Genomic DNA, 19,328 nt, shown 5'->3' with positions numbered 1-19,328 from the left:
CTGGTTTTAACCTTGGCAAATAAAAGTGTTTAAAGAGCTGAGTAATTTCGAGTTGGAAAGTAGCTACTGTGCTTGCTGGGAATTTACTGCTCTTCACTGACTGAGCGCTGTACCTCAAAACACTTCACTTGATAAAGCCCTAAAGCTCAAGGGGTATGTCTACACTACCCTCCTAATTCGAACTAGGAGGGTAATGTAGGCATACCGCACTTGCAAATGAAGCCCGGGATTTGAATTTCCCGGGCTTCATTTGCATGAAGCCGGCCGGCGCCATTTTTAAATGCCGGCAGTTCGAACCCCATGCCACGCGGCTACATGCGGCACGGAGTAGCTAGTTCGGATTAGGCTTCCTAATCCGAACTAGCTGTACTCCTCATTTCCCCTCCCTAACCCCCCTTCCTGATATACAATAAAAACACCTGTGTTGCTACAAAAAACTCTTTATTTAACATAACTGGGGTTGGGGGAAGGGAGGGAATGAGGGCGGGAGAGGGGAGGGGGGAAATGTGGGAGGAGGGAGCTGGAAGAGGGAGGCAAGGGGAGGAAGAAGGAGGGAAAGCTCAGGGTTGGGGGTCTTGCCATCCCTCCCATCTCGCAGCATTGCGGGTGCGGGGGCCTCAGCATTCCTGGGGGGCACTGGGTATGGAGGGTGAGGCAGGAGGGATGGCGGGGGTTGAAGAAGTGGGAGGGGGAGCAGGGGTAGGAGGAGGAGTGATAGCTGGGGTGGCCAGAGGGGCAGGAGCAGCAGGAGGCAAGAATCAGTCCGTCAGGGCCTGCAGGTGCTCGTGGAGGGCATGGCCCTGCTCTCGCAGCTCCCACAAGCTCTCCCGCCGCAGCTGCAAGTCCTCTTGTACCCACTGCTCCTGGCTGTGGACCTGCCATCCCTGTAACCGCAGCTGCTGCCTCTGGAACTCCTCCTGGTTGCGGGTGCACCTGCTGGCCCGGGTGCGGGTCATGTTCCAGTGCGGTGGTGCATCCTGCACTCGCAGGTGCTGCAGCTGCAGTGGAACAAAAGACGTGGTCAGTTCTCCCTGGGGACACAGTGGGTGAAAACCAGCCTCCCTCTGCAAGGCGAGGACAGCAGGTCTCTGCACCATCTTGTCCTGCTATCCCCGGGAGTGTGAGCTGGCCCAGGACTGCACCCCAGCCCCTGTGCTGCCTCTAGTGTGAAGTGTGGGGGGAGGGGGAGAGGAGATGTGCCCTGCCTCTGTGTAGAGGGGGCGTCTGGAGGGAGGGCAGTGTGCAGTGTCTCTCCCTGGGGTCAGGAGCCTGTCATGTGCCTTCACGTGTAGACGCGTGTGGGGAACAGGCCAGGGCCCCAGTTGGGGCCACATGTCCTGGATGGCACAGCAGATGCACAGGTTGCCACCTGCTCCGTGGTTGTCAAGGCTGACATGCATGGTCCTTGGGCTCCCTCCCGTCTCCCTGCCCCACATAAGGGGACCATGATGTCACTCACATGTGGAGGCCTCTCCGGCCTCGGATGAGACTGCTGACGGGCACAGACCATCTGACCCCCCCAGGATGCAGTCCAGGGCCTCGTTCTGTGGGCAGGTGTCCGGATCAGCCCCTAGTTGGGAGGCCCTGGCATAGGCCTGCAGAAGTTCTTTAATTTTGCTGCACACCTGCTCCTGGGTGCGCATGTGGCCTCTGGTGGCCAGGCTGGCAGCCATGAGGCTGTAGAAGGCAGCATTCCTGCGCCTAGTACGGTGATCATGGGAAATGGAGTCCTCTCCCCAAACCTCAATGAGGTCCACGGTCTCCGCACTAGACCAGGAAGGCACCCGCCTTTTGCGGCCCCTTGCAGGCTGCTGGGAGCTGCCAGCCTGGTCCTGGGGAGCGGTGGAGAGCTGGGTGGGAGCGGGTTGCTGGCTCATGCTGTGCCAGGTGCACGGTCTGCTGGCTGGGTGCTGGCAGACTTGCAACTGTCACAGGCACTGTGGCCAGAATCTGCCCCTTTAAGGGCTCCAGGGCTGGGGGGAAGCAGACAAGTTTTCCTGGTTGTGCCCAGAGTGGCCACCAGAGCTCCCTGGGAAGGGCTGGAGGCCCCCTAATTTGAAATAAGTGTCTACACAGCACTTATTTTGAATTAGCTATTTCGAATTTGGCATTATTCCTCATAGAATGAGGTTTAGCAAATTTGAAATAAGGGCTCCACTATTTCGAATTTATTTTGAAATAGCGGTTTGGCTGTGTAGATGCTATTAAAGTTAATTCGAAATAACTGCTGTTATTTCAAATTAACTTTGTAGTGTAGACATACCCTTAGATCTCATGTTCTGGCAATGCATTGGAGGCACCTGTGACCAAGGAAGCTTCAGGCCCTACAACTTTTTCCCTATTTTGCTAACAATGTTATCTCACCAATTTGATTGCTCCTGAAATTTGAATTTGAATAGAAAATGTAAATAATTTGTTCTTCACAGTAAGTGGATAGTCCATTTAGTGAGAAATACTTATCTCTAGTTAGGATCTGATTCAGGTCCCATAGAAATCAATGGGAGTTTTTCAACTGAATTTGGCGGGCATTGGACCGGACTCTTAATCCATAGCTAACTGAACAGAGGAGTGTTGTTAATATGTATAAGGATATCTGCTGATGGCTATTCAAGTGATCTGTATAGAAAAATGATGCCTGCCTCTCAGGAGCCACACATGTAACACTGAACATGTAGCTCAATTAATAGTGAATGTGACAAGTCCAATGACTTTTACGACAGGGTGACACACCTAGTATCAATGTATAAAAAGCAAGCCTACTGAAATTTGAACCTAGATCTGATACTAGTGTAGATATCTGGTAGGAGGACTCAAAGGTAACTAATAATAATAATAATAATAATAATAATTAATAGGTGCTAGGAAAGGGTTATAAATCCCAGAGACAAAATGTAATTTAAAGGGCCAGAAACAAAACTATAGACCCAAATTTTGGATTTTTATAGATTTCAAACCAAAATCCCAGATCCAAGTTTGGGAGAATTTGTAAGTTTAGGCTTTGGATTTTAATCCAAACATTTCCATTTTTCTGAGTTGGTGTTCACATTTAATTCATATAGACATAAATTTGTGCTACAAACTCCAGCCAAACCAAGATCCAGGGTTGGGTTCAAGTTCATCTCTACAAAAATATGGGAAACTTAGATGTCTCTGTGGCCTGCATTGTGCAGGGGGTCGGACTAGATCAGTGGTCTCCAACCTTTTTACACCCAAGATCACTTTTTAAGTCTCAGAACAGGAGAAGATCTACTGCCCCGCCCCTTCCTTGAAGCCCTGTCCCTTCCTTGAAGCCACGCCCTCTCTATTCTCCTGTCCATCACTTGCTATCCCCAGCCCTTAAACTGTTTTACAGAGTGTATATTTTTAAATTATGTAATATATAAAATTAAAATCACATATTTATAGTTATGAAATAAATGGTCTGTTTTTAATTCATGCTATTTAAATGTCAAATGAAGCATTTACAATTATACATTTTATTCTCTGCTATTTTGTAAATCTAAAATCAAGTATTGATAATTGTATATTTTTTCTTCCAATAACAAAGTCTCCGTGTGACACCTGTAACTGAACAGTATCTGCCAGTGTCTTGAAGTCTGGGTTGTAGTCTGAGATTGCTAGTCGTATACAGTCCATCAGATGGGTATCTGTGATCCTGCGCTCAGCCTGGGAAGCTTGCTCCAGCACAGCTGGAGCTAGATGCAGCCTCCCTGGGCTGAGCGCAGGGCAGCCGGGCTGGAGGGAAGAGAAGTGGCTGCCCGGCCAGCTGGCCATGGCGCTCAGCCAGGGTGCACCAAGCTCCACATGGGCAGGTGCAGAGGAGAAGCCACCGATCAGCTGGAGCACGGGACAGCCTGTTTTAGCTGAAAGCCACAGTCAGCTGGCTGGGGTGTTTCAGCCCTCCCGGCCTCCCAGCTCTCACCATTCCTCACAGCTACTCACCTGTGTTGTTGCTCGGTGAGTAGCTGCTCCTCAAATAAGGAAATCTAATGTAAATGTACTGCACAGGCATGCAGTTCAGAGAGGGCTCAAGAGCTACTCTTAGAGCCCCTGAGATCTACCGGTAGATCACGATCTACTGGTTGGTGACCACGGGACTAGATGATCATAACGGTCCCTTCTGACCTTAAAGTCTATGAGACTATGTGGAGTTGACTTATACTATCTAGATCCAAAAGTTTCTTAAATGCCTGGGAAATTCAATAATCAAGTTTTGGTTCAGCTAAGTGTACAGAGGTCAAGGTTGGATCCAAACTTTTGCAAAGTCTGGAATGTAGTTTTGGTTCACAGCCATCTCTAGAGCAGATGGTTAAGGCTACAGAACCAACCCATAATAAAGTAGCTAGCAAGAAATTGCTGGATTAGTGAATATGAAATAATCAAATTATAATGAGAGAGACACGCCAGGAAAATCAATTGTGTAGATACCACTCACCCACTCAAAACAACAAACTCCTCACTCCTACCCTTAGAGACTATTGCCATAAATGGAGCCTTACTATTTTAGCTTTGTTATTCTCACTAAAGCAGGAAACATAACAAATCCTTGCTTGCTAAATACCCAGTAAAGACAAAAAGTAAACCAACTGGCAATGGTAAATGACACCCTTGTTGTGCAGGCTCCACTTCACTGGAATGTAAAACTGGTAAGGGAGAAACTTGAGAACCCACCCCACTTAGAGAAGCCAGACTTCTAAACCTCCTCACATACAATACTTACATACTCAGTAAGATCCATGCTGCTTGTGGACCAGGGTGCCAGAGTATTTTTCCTCAACTCTCATGAGTGCTCATCCTCATTTACAATGATTCTTCTTTGTTCTGAGCTGGCACTGGACAAAAAGAGCCATTTTTTTCAAAACAGAGATGTGTACACACAAAATATATAGCCTGCACTCAGACTTACTGCACTTATATACAAAAATCAAGCCATAGCAAATGCAAATTATCATTTATGAACACCCCTCACCATTTGTATTCACCCACCCTGCATGTGCAAGTGTAAAATTGCATGCACAGTCACAAGTATAATTTCACACACATTATGTTTGCACACAACCCTAGGCGTGAATTAAAAAAAATATATTTAAGAAAACAACAATTCTGAAAGATGAGAAAAACATAAACAAGAGGTAGATAACCAATCAGGAAACATAGCTAAGCCTGGATATGGTTTGTAATTGAAGTGAATACAGTAAATAAACTCCAATCAGAGCAATCTTCTGATAAGTCACAGACATCTGTCTGAAGAATGTTGCAGGAAAGGGATTCACTTAGGGTATGTCTACACTACCCCACTAGTTCGAACTAGCGGGGTAATGTAGGCATACTGCACTTGCAAATGAAGCCCGGGATTTGAATTTCCCGGGCTTCATTTGCATAAGCGGGGAGCCGCCATTTTAAAATCCCGGCTGGTTCGAACCCCGTGCCGCATGGCTACACGCGGCACGAATTAGGTAGTTTGGACTAGGCTTCCTAGTTCGAACTACCGTTACTCCTCGTGGAATGAGGAGTAACAGTAGTTCGAACTAGGAAGCCTAGTCCGAACTACCTAATTCGTGCCGCGTGTAGCCGTGCGGCACGGGGTTCGAACCAGCCGGGATTTTAAAATGGCGGCTCCCGGCTTATGCAAATGAAGCCCGGGAAATTCAAATCCCGGGCTTCATTTGCAAGTGCGGTATGCCTACATTACCCCGCTAGTTCGAACTAGTGGGGTAGTATAGCCATACCCTTAGATATTTGAATTTTAGACAGATTCTAGGCAAGGATTTTTAAATCCACCCGAGGAATCTGGAAACGGAGTTCACCAAAAAGGGTCAGAAAGAAGGTTAAAGAGGGAATCAGGGCAGGTGGTTCCTTCTCTATTCACTATGCCTGACACACATGTTCTACCAACACCTAGTTAAACATTCACCATTTTTTTCAGTACTGCATAGCTTGGATTTGCATTAATCTGCCCCTACAGTCAATCTATCTATGGTATTTACAGGCCCACCGACAGCAATTCTGGACCCCAGGGAAGAAATAAACAAGACCCCTGGCCCACCCTTGAACGAGCCACTAGTCCCCGCCCCCTTGAACCTAGAAAAACCCTAAGCACCTGCTCCCCCACCAGAGGAGCCCTGAAGCAGCCAAGTCATGACCCACCCCTGCTTGGATGAGCCCCAGGGCATCTGTGCTGTGCCTCCTCTCTCTTACCCAGACCTACCTGCCTGCTCTGGGGAAGCTGCAGAAGCTTCTTCTGATTGAAAGATACTTTTGATATGCCTCATGCAGGTTCCGGGGCCAAGTAACCCTGCCCCACATTCTGCATGGGGCATATACAAAGTATCTTTGAATCAAGAGACACATTTTGGCAGACCTATTGCAGAAGTGGCCAGGGCCCTTTTAAATTGCTAGGACCCTGGGCAATTATCCCCTTTGCTGCTCCCCCTCTGCCCATCAGCGGGCTTGGGTACTTATATGGCCACTGTTTTATTCCCTTAGAATCTTAACGAGATTATGAAGTTCTATTGTCCCCATTTTACAGGTGAGACAAATACAGACTAGGGTTGGAATGCCCAAAAGGCATGAAGTACCTATCTTCCCTTAGAAGCCAAACTCCTTTTGAGCATTCCACCCAGAGTGATTTTCCCAAGATCATACAGGAAATCTATGGTAGAGCCAGGAAATGAGCTCAGGTCTCCTGAGCACTACAAAAGAACCTTAACTACTGGATCATTCTTCCTCTGAATAGGCTAACTCCATGTCCCCCCTAGGGTGACTGATAACATCTGTTCCACCATGGCTGCGATGAACTCCCATAATGAATTCTGGAAAGCTTCTTTTGAGAGGAGCCATTAACCAGATTCTTTGGCAGACCCAAAAAGAAATAAATACTAAGTTGAAAGCTCCTGTCTCCTTTGTTCTTTGGGTTGTGAAGCATGTAAGTTCTGACCCTGTCATGTGCTGTATGACCTCAATTCTTGTTTAGAGTCTATGTGAATTGAGAACGCTGGGCATCTCACAAGACTGGGCTTATAACTCTGAAGATAGGCAATTTTAAAATATAATTATTCCTGGTTGCCTTTAAAGGTCTAATTGTAGTCTATCTGTGCAGCCATAAAAAAGGTAAGAAATGATTATCAAAACTAGAGCTCCACACCTACTGCATAAGCAAACAATTCAACAAGACCAAAGTACTGGCATTGCTGTAAAACTTGAAGGGTGTGGAGATCATGTTGTATGTAGTCACCGTTTCTGCTTCATGGGGCTACTTATAGAAAGGGGAAAGATTTTCTGAGAAGTAAGCAACTTTGTTTAAGTATACACACTTCAAACAAATCATAAAATGGTGTGGCGAGTGCAGACATGACTTCATTTGTAAGCTTTGCTTCTAGAACTACTCGGTAGAAATATTTACAATTATGTTTCATTTAAACTACCATAGTTCATTTTGCCAGTTTAGGTCAAATTTTGCCCTTATAGGGGATGGCACTTCACATATTAAATAACTTAGTCCCTAGACCCTGGTGTACACTACGGCGTTATTTCAAAATAGCCCCCCTTCGGTGAAATTTATAAATGGAGCATCTACACTGCCAAGCCCGTTATTTCAAAATAGCAGGCTGCTTATTTCAAAATCTCTACTCCTTCTTTCCTCAGGGAATAATGTAATTTTGAAATAATTATTTTGAAACAGCATTAGTGTGGACACCTCAGTGCCGCTATTTCAAAATAACTACTTACTCCCCAGTGCTTCCTGGGGCTCTAAGTCGAGGTAATGTGTCCACAGTGACGGAGCCTGCCTCGGACTAATTTTGAAGCTTCCCTGTCATGGAGACACAGTATTTCGATTTTGTAAAATTGGGAGTTAAATCAAATTTAGTTATTTTGAAATAATTTCCACGTGTAGACATGCCCTTAGAGTTTGGCCATGGGGTTCTACATAGGCACAGAGGTCCAGCTGCATGAATGGATTTTGTTTACTGCTTACCTGAGTGAGTGGAATGGAATGGTGTTGTCCAGATGTGTGGCACCAAAGCCATTCTGTCTGGTTCAGAGCAGCAGGGATTGGCTGTGCTGATACACCAAAAAGAAGGGCTCCCCTGACTAGCTCAGTCTACAAACTGACTATAGCATAATTCTGAGCCAGTGGGGCCTAGCCATGCTCTCTAGACTGTGCTGTTTTAGATTAGCATACAAGCCAGGTCCCCTCATCCCCCTTTTCCTCCCTTTCCCTCCATCCATTTCTTCTACTTCAGCTACCTCTTTGAGACCCCGCTTGAAGTCCTACCAGACCCTCAGCAGCTCATAAAGGACAGGTTGAAGGTCTGCAGATACACTTGGGCTGCGTCTAGACTGGCATGATTTTCCGCAAATACTTTTAACGGAAATACATTTGTGCAAGAGGGCTTATTCCTGAGCGGGAGCATCATAGTATTTGCGCAAGAACACTGACAATCTTACATTAGATCGTCAGTGTTCTTGCGCAAATTCAAGTGGCCAGTGTAGACAGCTGGCAAGTTTTTCCGCAAAAGCAAATGCTTGCCAGTCTAGACGCAGCCTTGCTGTTTACTTAGCTATTACATTTAAAAAGAAAGTAACTCAGTTTTCTGGTATCTGTTCGCTTTGTACCACTCAGGCTATGTCTACACTACAGACACACATCTGCTCTTCCAAAATTTTTTTTGGAAGAGCAGAGGTGCTTTTTTGGCATCCCTGTAAACCTTGTTTTATGAGGAAGAAGGGATGTTCCAAAAAAGGGGGTTTTCCTGACATTTTGCTCAGTGTAGACAGGCCAAATGTCAGAAAAGACTCTTCCGAAAAAAGAAGCGGGAAAAGCTACACAAATTGTGGTTCACAATGTGCGTAGCTTTTTCCAGAAGAACAGTATGGTGTAGGCATAGTCTCAGACAACATAAAGTGGATGGTTTCCAGCTGGAAATAGCCAGCAGAAAATTCCCCTGGTACCACAGAGCGCCCCACTGATGGAAAGTCTAGCACAGACCCTGTTCCGCTGAACACACCTAGAACTCTTCAGTTCACTTTATAAGATTCCAGTCCGGATCCCTACTTTACTTAACACACAGCACTTAGTTGTATAGAGTAAAACCCAGAATAAATGTATTATCAAAGAAGAGAGGATCAAATGATAAAAAGTGAGAATATTGGAAACAAATTGTAATATATAAAAAATATGGTTTCTAGAGTCTAAACTTAACCAATCAGGCATTCCCTCTCTCTCTCTCAGAAGATAGCTTGCCCCAAGATCTTTTCCCAACATTTTCAACCAGTTTGGCTGAGATTCACTTCTCATTAAACCAAGCCCCCTGGTGTCTTATCCTCTCAGACTGAAGGAATGAGAATATATCCCATAGATGTGCTCCTCAAAATTCATTGCTGTTACTTGTAGACAGGGCTGGCAAACCTTACTGATTCACTTCTTCCTGTAAATGTCCTCTCTCTCAGAAGATTTCACAATCTTTCATTAGCATTAATCTCAGACAGTACATGGAGACCCATACAATACTTAATTTACATATAAACAGACAGCTAGGTAGATAAACATTTCTTCCCTGAAAGAGAACCTGCATTTCACCTTTCTGATGTCCAGTCCCTAGTCCAGTGTTGCTCAGATGTGGCCACCAAAGTTTTTTCTTGTGGCCCCAGCCTTTTAGGCTGTGATTGGAAGGGGGAGGGCAATGTAGACCCCCTAACTTTTGCTCTTAGATATATCACTATGCTATTGGTTGGTGGGGTCACCAGCAGTGGTTGGGCCCTGCCTCCCTTGGAGTCACCTGGGGAACAACACTGTAAGGGAAGCAGCTGTTGAGTTCCCCACCCTTCCTGGGGTGGTGCAGCTCATGGTTTGGGCTTCAGCCCAGGGCTGGTGAGGTGACAGGCTCTGGCCATGGGGCTTTGGGATCCAGGCCTGAGCTCTGGTTGCACAGCAGCAGGCTTTGGGCTCCAGCCCCTGCACTCCCGTGTCCCCCCTTCCCTCCCCGGACCCTCTATCCAGAGCTTCATTTGTCCCTTGCAGGGTCTGAGTAAGTCTGCTGTGAAAAGTGACACTTGTATGTTTGTTATTATCACTTTTCACACTTCCTAGCTGCCAATAAATAAGGTATTATGATTCTAATAAATTATGTCCTAAAGATAATTAAGTACTTTAGGGAAAAGTGGGAGAGAAGCCACCAAAAATTTTGTCCTGAGAACACTTGTCTTAGACACAGATCTTCAGAGCACAGGTTATGTACATATTTGTTATATTACATCCATACATATGTTCTGCATTGATTATGATGAACACTGCAACACAGACTTTCAAAGAACCTCCCAGAGAGTCCAGGCCACTTTGGGGAGTCCTGGACCCTTCACCTGTCCTGGATGGGGGGCAAGGGTGCCAGAGAGAAGCCCCTAGCCCATGTCCCTGACCTCTGGTATGCACTGCCCAGTGCATGTGGAGAATCCAGGGCTCCCCAAAGTACCATGGGCTCCCTGGACAGTTTTTATCATGGCCCAGTTCTGGCTTCTATAAGGAGGGGGGAAGAGGAGCACCTTAGAGGAAGAAAAGGAGCAGACACGGGGCCACAGAAGGAGTACAGGCCTCATGACAACATAGGGCTAAGGCCCAGCTCTGCCTCCTTGCCAGGAAGAGGCAATGCTGCTAGCAGCAGGGGCTGTACTTTGCTGCAGGAAGTAGGGAGCCCATTCTCATCAGCTCTCCCTCCAGGGATTGAAATTCCCACAGGCACCATTCCGCACCTTCCCAAGACTTGCAGTGTGTGTGGGTGTGGGTGTGGGGGGTAATGCAGTCCCCTGCCTCCACAAACTATGCCCATGTTTAATATTGAGAAGACAGGTCCAGACTGCCCAGTTCCTGCCCCCTGCCTATACTCATATGTAGCACTGGACCTTCTGCCAGTTGGCATCCAGGGGTTCTTGGGTTGCAAGGTCCTTTATAGACATGCAAAAGGAAATCATAACTGTTTTTCATTTTATTTACAAGATCTCTTGAAATAGATTTGTATTTATAGACTTGCCCCATGATATTCTGCACACAGTGTGCTGGGATTGCCAAAGGCATTTCAGGCAAGCAATTTGCCTTAACTCTCAGTGGGTAACGAGTGTGAAGTAGGTAAATATCCTCATCTCTTTGATGGGAATACTAAAACACAGGTTAAGGGCTAGATCTGAAGTTTATTGTATTCAATAGAAAGACCCATGCTGACATCAATGGCCAATAAGCTAGTAATTTCCTTAAGAATTCTGTTCTTAGGTTACCTGTGGCAGATCTAGAGAAAATGCTCTATATGGCCTGTGTTTACTCATAAGACCGTCCTTCCTCTTCTAAAATCAAATACCATTTGAACTTGAAAGTTTTCCAAGGCTGGTGAGTTAATATTTTGTGCAGTTGCTTTCTATCGTGCCTTCCAACAAGCTATTCCAAACAGGGGTCTATCCTCGAAAAGTTTGCTTCCTGCTACTGGTCAAATCACTGGGAATAACTGGGAATAAGCATGACAGCTGTAAGTGTTCCTTTTGCAATCATCATTTATAATCAAATAGTACCAAAAATGTTCAGACTGAGGAAACAAGGCAGAGTAGAATCCATGGAATGACAGTTATTTTCTCCTCAAAGATATACAATTTCCAAAGGCCACTCCACAGAGGCTTATAAAAAGCAAAGGAAAAATTGTTGGATAAAAAAGCGTAATTCCTCAAGAACTGTCAGTAGTGAAAAAACAGAGAATGAATGATATATATACAGATACCTGTACAGGTAGTCCCCGGGTTACGTACAAGATAGGGACTGTAGGTTTGTTCTTAAGTTGAATCTGTATGTAAGTCGGAACTGGCGTCCAGATTCAGCCGCTGCTGAAACTGATCAGTTTCAACAGCGGCTGAATCTAGACGCCAGTTCTGACTTACATACAGATTCAACTTAAGAACCCCAGGCATCCCCAAGTCAGCTGCTGCTGAAACTGATCAGCAGCTGATTCCAGGAAGCCTGGGGCAGGGGCTTCCTGTAGTCAGCCGCTGGTCAGTTTCAGCAGCGGCTGACTTGGGGATGCCTGGGGCAGAGCAGCTGGGGTGCTACTGGGTTGGTCCAGTAGCGCCATCGCTCCTCGGCACTACTGAATCAACCCAGCAGCACCCAAGCTGCTCTGCCCCAGGCGTCCTGATTCATCCGCTGCTGAATCTGACCAGCAGTGGCTGAATCAGGATGCCTGGGGCAGAGCAGCTGGGGTGCTGCTGGGTTGGTCCAGTAGCGCCACCGCTCCTCAGCGCTACTGGATCAACCCAGCAGCACCCAAGCTGCTCTGCCCCAGGCGTCCTGATTCATCCGCTGCTGAATCTGACCAGCAGTGGCTGAATCAGGACGCCTGGGACAGAACAGCTGGGGTGCTGCCCGGTTGGTCCAGTAGCGCCCAGAGCGGCGCTACGGGACCAACTGGCAGCGCCCCAGCTGCTGTACCACAGGTGTCCGGAGCAAAGCCACGGAACACGGGGGCAGTGGGACAGCCCAGACGCGTCTGGGCTGTCCGCTGCCCGCGTGCTCCGCGGCTTGGCTCTGCTTTGCCCCCCGTGCCCCTGGTCTGCAGACCAGGGGGAGGGGGGGGGCAAAGCAGAGCCAAGCCGCGGAGCGCGCTGCCAGCTGCCAGCCCAGACGTGTCTGGGCTGTCAGCTGACCGCGCGCTCCGCAGCTTGGCTCTGCTTTGCTCTGCTTTGCCCCCCCCCATCCCCCTGGTCTGCAGACCAGAGGGACGGGGGGGGGGGCAAAGCAGAGCCAAGCCGCGGAGCGCCCGGCCAGCTGACAGCCCAGACGTGTCTGGGCTGGCAGCTGGCAGCGCGCTCTGCGGCTTGGCTCTGCTTTGCTCTGCTTTGCCTCCCCCCATCCCCCCCATCCCCCTGGTCTGCAGACCAGGGGGACGGGGGGGGGGCAAAGCAGAGCCAAGCCGCGGAGCGCCCGGCCAGCTGACAGCCCAGACGTGTCTGGGCTGTCAGCTGATCGCGCGCTCCGCGGCTTGGCTCTGCTTTGCCCCCCCTGTCCTCCCCGTCCTCCCAATCCCCCTGGTCTGCAGACCGGGGGGGGGGGCCAAGCAGAGCAAAGCAGAGCCAAGCCGCGGAGCGCGTGGGCAGCGGACAGCCCTGTCCGCTGCCCACGTGTTCCGCCGCTTTGCTTCCTCTCCCTGGTCTGCTGGAGACCAGGGAGAGGAACCGCCCCGTTTGTAACTGTGGATCCGACATAAGTCGGATCCGCGTAACTCGGGGACTGCCTGTACTATAATAATCTCATATTATAGAAACTATCATTTTATGTCATAACAAATCTGCACATAACTGGACACACCCACACACTCTATCATATGAAAAAGATGCCATTAATGTAATCACAAAATTGAAGTACAAACATTCCAAACCCAGGAAATGCAGAATTAAGATTAACTGCTCTCTTATGTTTATGCCATAAAACATAAGACAAGATTTTGCATCTCTCAAGTGGATGCCATTTATCTCAATAGCATCAGGAAACCACCATTGCCCTACACTCCCTCAAGTCCTTTGCCAAAGGCAAAGCATGATATGCCAGATAATTTGGACACATAATTTTAAAACAACTCAACTAAGTTTCTTCAAAATATCTTAATGCTTGTATTTGTAAAAGATCTATTAATCAGGCCAAGTGTGTTGGGGCTGAGTTATCCATGTGCAAAAGTGAATGGGTACATCTAGACTACAGAGCTTTTCTGGGATAACTTTGGTATCCCGGAAAAGCTCTGCCGCATCTAAGGAAAAAAAATCGGAAAAGCAAATGCATTTTTTTCGGCATCCCTGTAAACCTCATTTTATGAGGAAGAAGGGAAGTTCAAAAACAGGGGTTTTTTTTCTGACATTTGGCCCCATGTATATGGGCTAAATGTCAGAAAAGCCTCTTTCGAAAGTAAAGTGGAAAAAGATACACAACTTGTGGTTTGCAATTTGCGCATCTTTTTCTGGCTTTTCTTTGTAGTGTAGACACAGCCAATGAGTGGTACATACAGGGAAAAGAATTTTAATTCATTCATAACTCAAATCTAACTGGACCAATTTTCTTCATGCTTTCAAAACAAACAAAAAAAATTGGGAGTGGTTAGGATTCTAAACTGAAATTCCTCTTTAATTTGCACTGTAAAGCTACTGCACATATTTAATCTCAATATAATGACTATATTCTAAGAAACTCTGAATGCATCCAAACCTCTTTCTATAGGTACGTGTGTATTTTACAATAATAATACAGAACAGTTGTATTGTGCACTAAAGCGTTGCAAAATTTGTTACAAACACACTCATGCTCTATGTCTCACATGCTTCCTGTGCGGCACAGAAGTCTAATATTATTCCTACTTTGCAGAACAGGAAATTGAGATTAAATGAGAAGACTATTCCAATTCTCTTTTTACAAGTGGTGCCTCTTTAAAAGTGCAAGGGGCACACAGGTCTTACATAGTGTTGCTACCTCTGACTGAAGCTATTCAGATTTTTTTCCCAATATATGTAGTCTCTTAAAATATCCTATTAAAATCTCACAGATTGCTGATAATAGTCCCCAGGAAATCAATGCTGATTCCCAGAGACTCCAGGCCAATCCTGAAGGGTTGGCAACCTTAGTCTTACATGGCCTTGTATTGCAAAACTCACATATGCACTTGAAGCCAAGTGGGAATTCATCTGCATGAGGGATTGACTTGCTGAGGAGTGCATGTCTCATGCTTCTCTTTGAACATTTTAAAACTTTAAATAGCAGTCTCTGCTGCACCCAATGAACTTTAAGTGTAACTGAGGAGAGAGTACACAAAAGGACAGTATGTGTCTCTCCACTGCTGATGGCTGTGTCAAAGCAGCTGATACCTTGGCTCTGTGTAACTAAGGGATTCCTATGTTGTGGGGGAATCCTCAGCTGGCTGAATTCATAGGGTTTACAACTCCTTTACACCACCAAAACAGCACAAAGGGACTGAAGTGCAGTGAAGAACCTGGCCCTTTATTTTCATTTTTAAAGTAAGCATTTAAAGTTTAAAATTAAAGCTTTGAAATCCATAACTGCACTTGTGGAGGTGTCTGTATTGATAGCAGAACTCTGTGAGTGAATCCTATAGTGTCATTCCAATCTTTAAACCCTTTAGATGTAATTCTTACTTATTTATACAATCATCATTTATAATAAAATAGTACCAAAAATGTACATACAAGTTGAACCTTATTTATGCAAGTTGAACCTTTCTAGTCTGGCACTCTCTGATCTGGCAACATCCGCGATCCATCATGATTTTAGTTAGCCGGATGTCCAGTTATCATGGCTATGGCCAAGTTTCCTTGGTCCCATATAATTTATTTACAGCCACCAGTCCTGGCTCTCAGTATTCTGTGCTCTAAATTACCACTAAATGTCTTCTAAGAGTCCAGTAGGCAGTAGAATTTTTAGACAATATTGACCTCCTGTGGTTCAGCAAATTCTCTGGTTCGGCACCAGTCAGGTCCCAAGAGTGCCGGATTAGAGAGGTTCAATCTACACTATAGACAGATAACAGCATAGGTATATTGCTCAGGCTGTGAATAATCCATTGATAGAGGAGCGTCTTCACTGAGGCTGGATGTGTCTAGACTACAGGGTTTTGTTGACAAAAGTGGACTTCTGATGGCTGTGCTCAAAGTTTTGTGATTTCTGCTGCCCTGCAGGAATGTGCCTCTCCCCTTTCAAAGCTCTGGGAAGTATCTGACTGCTGAGTGAGCTGCTCCATTTGGGGAACAAACAAATAGCAAATTGGAATGCTCCTGTTCTACCCTGCTAGGAACACAGTGACAGGCAGACTGCTGCTGCAGGGGGAACACTGGAGAGACAGCTGTGCTGTTTTGACATTCCTTAGCAAGGAGAGCTCACAGAGCTACCAGAGAATATCAAGAAGTGCAGGGATCAGCTCTGCCTTCCCATAATACTGCACTGTGGGATGCTTACCCACTTTGCTTTGCTCTGTCTGTCAACAGGGAGCTAGCAATGTGGCCATGAAATGTCAACAATGGGAGGCAGAAAAACTGGTTTGACTGGTTTTCACTTTTGGTGACTTTTGCATGTTTACAGCACTTTTGTCACAAAACCCTCCCGTTGTAGACATAGCCTGAGGCATGACACCAGACTATATGCACTATTCCCAACTATCACAATTTTATCCAAAGTCTTGCAATATTGGATGTTCTCAAATCCCCACATCCTGGCATCAAGTATGTAAGTGAGATTTTCAGGTTTTATTTTTTAAAAGTCTTCATGGCTGCAGGGGAAACATGAAGACATGGCAAGAGCATACTCAAAGGTTCAAAGCCAGAAAGTAAACAAAAGGATCCCAATATATAATAATCTGAAATCTTAATTTAAAGCCACTGTCATGATTTTTAGTGAAGACTCATAATATTTGAAAGCTTAGAGTTAGCAGTATTGTACAGCCAGTCCCCGAGTTATGAACGCATCGACTTACATACATACATATTTATAACCAACCTCCTATACAGCTGGTCCAGAGTTACGAACGAAATCTGCACTTATGAACAGCACAGCCGTACATAAGTGAATGTAATCCAACTTACAAACAGATCGATTTACAACCTAGTGTTTGGTACGTAACTCATTTGTAAGTCGGGGACCGGCTGTACATAGTCCACTGACATTTTCTACAATCCCAGATATCTTCTGCTTTATGGAGACAAATCCAGGCTTTGAGGAAGCAGACAATCCACCAAAGAGATCAGCCAGGGCAGGAAGGCAGAGGAATGTCTGTATCACCAAAGTGGATGGCTACTGGTTCTGTGTTATTTTGGAGTCTTTGAGCACCCATCTGTTTTGCCTTTAGCTCACTGTGCTCTTAGCCTTTCCATCAGACGGGGAAGATATGCTCTGTGATACAGGGGGTGCATGGTTCCCTGAAATCATGCTCCTCTGCAGAACCATGCCAGAGTTAGAAAGGTAGAGGTAGGATTTAGTTTATGTGAACAATCTTGTAATAAAAAATGGAAAAGCCTCAACAGCTTATACAGCTGATAGATGTGTTTTGTGTGAAGGAATAAATGTAACCCATTGATATTTTGCCATTATGCAGCAAAAAGAAAAGAACCCCAAATCTGGTATTCTAAGTCCTAACCACAAACAGTATGCACTGCCCTTCACGTCCCAGGCTGCATGCTTCGGAAGAGAGGAGCTCTTTTTCAAAGAACAAAAGAAAAATTGCGGAAACTGGAAATCTATACTATTTACTGCACGCAAATCTCTTTCATATGGTAACGAATGGCCTAGACTGCAAGCTGTGAACCTAAAGACACCTTAGTGGTCCAGGAAGTTCAGAGTTATTTGAGTTAAATATTGTGCAATGCAGGTGCAGGCTGCAGATGGGAGGTTTGGGTGTGAGACCATGCCAAGTGCATAACAAAACTCAATTGAAGGAAGCCAATTTTAAGACCACAGTCTGAATTAGTTGAATATAAATGACAAGAATTCCACAGCTACTCTGTGAGAGTCATTTTCAAGGTTCTTCAGTGTGAGTTTGCCTAAAGAGTCACTAGTACTGTACAGTATAAAAACACATTATCCTTCTTTATCATTAAAAACATTTACATAAAAATTATAATTTAAAATTTATTTTAGAATTAAGAACTGTAGTTTTTACTTCAACCACAGAGCATAGTGCTGTTATTATAAGCCTCTTCACTGTGTTTCTTCCACCTTCTATTCCTATATACTTTCATCCCCATCCCAGGACTTGCCTAACATTCTTAAAGTCAAAAGAAATCTTATCTTGGTATGTGTCTTACCTTTAGATTTTTTTCGACCCTGATATGTATGTTCATACACAGAAACAAAATCTGTAGCTTGTCTAACCTATAAAATTGAGAGAATTTAAAGACACAAATCAGATTACAGAAGAAGAAAAAACTCCAAGAACAAATATTGCTACAAAAGGAGAAACGAGCTCCAAAGACTGGATACAAATTTCACCAGAGTTCAAAAACAGCGACTACACATCCTGGTTTTGGTTTTTGCCAATCTGTACTAAGTAGTGGTATTGATAGTTCATGTTTTTGAGGAGGAAAATGGCATAAAGAAAATAGAGAAACTGTCATGTGTCCTTAAAACAAAAGTTCTTTGCTTGGCTAAATGACAATCTTTAATAAATGCCTACCACAACCAACATTTTTAAAAAATGGCAACTGGCCAGAAAAAATCCACCCTGCATAATACGTTCCAGTAAACACTCAATAGCCTTTTGGTGAACCTGCTGGCTCAGTCTTTCCTTGAACAGGATCTTTAAAGAACAAAAGAAAAACTGATACACATTTTCCTTTTGGTTAGTTTTCCCAAGTTGCGCTCAGTGTTATTGTTCAGTCTGAGTTTCAAATGAGAAAGCTGCACTGCTACATTGCCTTATAACCATACTAGAATTTTGACATGCTCTCCATTGACTCGTTTCTTTGGCTTTTGTATTCTGACTTAGCTAATATGAGACACACATTATAAAGAAAAAGGCAGAAAACTTTAAACTTACTTCCCCTGACATTCAGTTTCACATCTGTAAAATGAGGAGATAGAGTTAGATATTTCTCTACTGTACTTGACAAGGGTTAGGAATTAGGACTCGCAACAAAGCCAGTCTCCAGGCAACTTAACAAATGCAGCAGCCTGCATTAGGCTGCCTAATTGACTGCCCTGTCTGATTGGTGGGAAGAATCAGCAAACCAGTGCTTAAATCCTGGATGGGGAACTTGAGGCTGAGGGGACAGATGCAGTTCCCAGCTTGCCTGGATCCAGCCCCCAGGACTCAGGCCTCCTCCCCTCTAGCCTAGGGGAGCCTGTGCTGGCACTCCAACCTCCGCTGCCCTCCACACAATTGATTTTCTGTGAGTCAGCAGCCCCCAACCCAAAAAAGGTTCCCCACCCCTGGCTTAAGCCCAGCCACAGTTTGGTGGCTGTTCAAGAACAAAATGGCTGTGAATTGTTCTTTCTCCCAGCCACACTCCTGCCTTGCCTCACTCCAGCTTGCCCAACTCTGACCTGTGGCTCTGAGTCCTGACTTTTGACTCCCGCTCTGACCCTTAGCTCTGGCTTTTGGACTCCGATTTTGGGCTCCTGCTCCTGACTACCAGCTCCTGCTCTAACCACTAGGCAATATGAACTACTGTGTCTCTTCTTTTATTTTATGGCTTCTGCTCCAATCACTGGACATGACCTCCCATGTCCCAGTCTCAGACAAGAAGTCTGCCATGTGTAATAATTAATTAATATTGAAGCCAGTGGAACTACTTATAGTGTGTAAAGTTAA

General features: G+C 45.5%; 1 long non-coding RNA gene across 1 annotated transcript; it reads right to left on the bottom strand.

The window, feature by feature from the left end:
- Nucleotides 1-480: 480 nt before the first annotated feature.
- On the bottom strand, nt 481-18,655 carry LOC142829659 (uncharacterized). Its single transcript, XR_012904324.1, has 4 exons — nt 18,555-18,655; nt 17,824-17,890; nt 4,721-4,832; nt 481-998 (listed from the first exon to the last, which is right to left on the bottom strand). It is a non-coding gene; the product is annotated as an uncharacterized LOC142829659 (long non-coding RNA).
- Nucleotides 18,656-19,328: the final 673 nt, after the last annotated feature.

This window comes from Pelodiscus sinensis, chromosome 5 (genome assembly GCF_049634645.1).
Source record: "Pelodiscus sinensis isolate JC-2024 chromosome 5, ASM4963464v1, whole genome shotgun sequence".
Lineage (NCBI taxonomy): Eukaryota > Metazoa > Chordata > Testudines > Trionychidae > Pelodiscus > Pelodiscus sinensis.
This window is presented reverse-complemented; position numbering and strand designations above follow the sequence as displayed.